Genomic DNA, 3,469 nt, shown 5'->3' with positions numbered 1-3,469 from the left:
GTCTGTTTTTGATTAGTTTGTTCTTTTTATTCTTTAGATTCCACATATAAGTGAAATCATATGTATTTATCTTTCTCTGTCTGACTTATTTCACTAGCATAATAACCTCTAGGTACATCCATGTCATTGCAAATGGTAGGATTTCATTTTTTTAATGGCTGAATAATATTCCATTGTATATATGAATCATAATTTCTTTATCCAATTGTCTGGGTTTTTTTGTATTTGTTTGTTTGTTTGTTTGTTTGTTTAGGCAAGGCTGCCCTTAGTTGACCTCACAGATTGCAAGGACCTTGTCAGCTTACAATCCTTTATTTTTTATTTTTTATGCCTACAGCACCTGGTCTTCCTAGGTGGTCTCCCATCCAAGTACTAACCAGGCCCGATCCTGCTTAGCTTCTGAGATCAGATGGGATCAGGCTTGTTCAGAGTGGCATGGCCGTAGACTCCAATCATCTATTGATGGGCATTTAGGTTGCTTCCATATCTTGGCTATTGTAAATTCTGCTGCCATGAATATTGGAGTGCATAGATCTTTATGAATTATTGTTTTGGTTTCTTTGAATAAATACCCAGAAGTGCAATTGCTGGGTCAAAAGGTATATCCATTTTTAATTTTTTCAGAAACCTCCAGACTGTTTTCCATAGTGGCTGTACTAATTTGCATTCTCACCAACAATGTATGAGAGTTCCCTTTCCTCTGCATCCTCGCCAACATTTGTTGTTTTTTGATTTATTGATGATTTAGCTCTTTTTTAAATCACCTCCCCTAACTCAGGGTCAGCCCAAGCTTGAGGGAAGGTATAAGAGTCTCTCAGTATTAAGTGAGAGTCCCTTAGGACACTTTCTTGGAGAGTCTCTCTTATGCTTGCTCATTCCTTCCTCAGAAATTTGACCACTCCAGTCCCAAATTACCTAGACCCCATCTTGGAGGGTGTAGTCAGTCAGCAATGTGCATATAGATCTGTCCAAAGGTGGGGTGACCCATATTGTTTTTGTTGAGATCTGATCTCTGGTGACCACTGAATGCAAATCAACCACCATAGCCACTTATCAGAGACCCATAGCAGCATGCTCAGCACTGAGAAACACATATTGTGATGAGTATGTAACCCAAGAGTCACTTCAAACACATTCTCTTGGAAATTGTCACTGATGCCTAGAACTTTTACATTTTGAATATGACACCAAGCTTCGTGCTCAGATCAATTCTGGTTGATATTTGCTTTAATTCCAATTATCTCTTTCTAGACCCATAGAGCTAGTTTTCACATAGGTAATGAAGACTTCAGCAGGTCGATTAAGTGCCCAGACAGGCCTACGCTGGAAGGCCCTGAACATTTGCTCATAAACCTTACACTAGACTCCCTGAGGCTCTGGGAACTAGCTGTCTGTAGGCTTTCCCCAGGCCATTGAAAGCTTTTATAAGAAAATCTATTTTAAATGGTTATGTGGTTTATCAACCTAAAAATATTCCTCTATCACACTTCTATAAAATTCTCTAAGACATTTTAAAATTCCTTACATCTTCCAAATGAAACCCTTCTTTAAGGTGTTGTGATGTTAGTGATCTAAGAACTCTTCTGAAAATTCATAGGATCCCCTAAGCCATTTTGAATTTCATACATTTAGTGGCTTGAGGTCATTATTGATAATGGATATAATTTCAGGGTCAACCCTCTCTCCAGGTTGAGACCCTGTGTGTCTATTATATGAACAAGGGTTCAGGAGAACTGACAAATCACAACTTTAAATGACAACTTTAAACTCTTCTCCCTAGGGGACCATTCATATAGTCTTGAGGACCTTCCTTCTATTCTTCTAGTACTTCTGACAATAATTATCTCATCTAAATAAACAAATGCTGCTCTGTATTTCACTTCCTCGTTAACCTTTTTCTTTAACTCTAGACTTCTTTGTAAATTGCTAAAACTCAACAGGGAAATGAAAGCAATTTATGTCTTTGTTCTCATCAGCCAAGGGCACTCCTCAAGTCCTCTGCTTACTACTGACTCTTGACTCCTTATCAACCATTCCAACCTACTGACACCTTAGTAATAGTCAAAATCTCCTGAATTCCAGCTGAAATGTACTAATCTACTTTAGCACATTTCAGAGTAGGAAGTCTGTACTGGCTAGATTTCTTCTGGACCACAAAAACGAGGGGTGAGATATTATTAAGTGCTGTAAGATACAGATATTATGCTCTTAATAGGCATCTCTTCAATATGTGTTTGCAAGTCTTTGATTTCAGACAATGAGCTCCTCTTGGACTTCTCTGCAAAAAGTTAATATTATTCTCCTTTGTCTTGCATTGCTCAGCCTGAAAAATACTTACATTTCATCCCTGGAATGTCCATCTCCGTTTTTCTTTCCAGTGTTCATTAATGAGAGGTCATCGAAATAAAAAAATTTTCAGACTCTGTTTACAAGGAAGGGTTCCATACATACTACCCCAGAAGAGAAATGACAGCGTGCCTTTGTTCAGTCTCTGTCTTCACGTAATATCTGTATGTGGAAGGCAAATTTAAAGAGCATTTAAGTATTTATGTTTGTTGTCTCTTTGCTGCTCATCTTCCTGAGCCAGCCCTTTAGAAATATCCCTAGAGATAAAGCCAAGCTTTCCATCCAGAAACCTCTGTCTTCTCATTTATAACTCTCCCTGGCCTGGGGATTTCCCATTGTATCTTCCTCCTTTCTAGCCTTGGAGCAAATGCTGTTGGCTCCCTGCTCACATCCCTTCAACGCTTATCATTTATACACATTGCTCCATGCTATAAGCTCCTGCTTATTCTGACCAAGAAAGCATGCTCAGCCTGTATTTAGAGAAGGCCAAAAGTGATGAGAAGTTAATAACTCTGTCAGGGGACTTCAATCAATGATAAGTGAAAGTTGGTGGATAAATGTCCCAGATTCCCTACCCTCAAATGAGATGACTCGGAGGCATGTTCTACCCAGCTTTAAGAATTTTCCACTGGATAAAGTCCCAGGTCCCCAGAGGGTGACCTGCTTACTGATGCACACTATATTGGCTGCTTTCCCTCTGATATCACACTTCTCCCTCTCCGAGCAGTGCTTGCTGGTATCAAGTCCAATAAAAACTTCTCACACTCAGATGTTTGTTTCAGGATCTCTCTCTGGAGGTCCTAACCTGAAACAACAGGGAAGAAAATGGAAATCGTCTCAGTCAGCTTTGACATTCCCTGGCTCCTGTGTCTGTGTCTACTCCATGTGTTATCTTCCTTCTTACCGCCCCCACTATTCCTTAGAAACAACCATATAGACACAGTTTTGGTGGATTTTGGTCCCTAAGCTAAACTGGCCTAGTCTGTCCTGTCTCCACCTTAGATAGTCTCTTGGTTCTCTGTCATTAATTGACAAGGATACACTGGTCACTTGTGACCCACTATCTAGTACCCTGAGTTCCAGCTCTTGCTATTTTCACAGCCACTCTATTTGGGCACCTACC

General features: G+C 39.8%; 1 non-coding gene across 1 annotated transcript; it reads right to left on the bottom strand.

Moving 5' to 3' along the window:
• Nucleotides 1–328: 328 nt before the first annotated feature.
• LOC111733192 lies at nt 329–447 on the bottom strand. The gene has a single exon (XR_002777872.1). It is a non-coding gene; the product is annotated as a 5S ribosomal RNA (ribosomal RNA).
• Nucleotides 448–3,469: the final 3,022 nt, after the last annotated feature.

This window comes from Pteropus vampyrus, unplaced genomic scaffold (assembly GCF_000151845.1).
Source record: "Pteropus vampyrus isolate Shadow unplaced genomic scaffold, Pvam_2.0 Scaffold536, whole genome shotgun sequence".
Taxonomy (NCBI): domain Eukaryota; kingdom Metazoa; phylum Chordata; class Mammalia; order Chiroptera; family Pteropodidae; genus Pteropus; species Pteropus vampyrus.
This window is presented reverse-complemented; position numbering and strand designations above follow the sequence as displayed.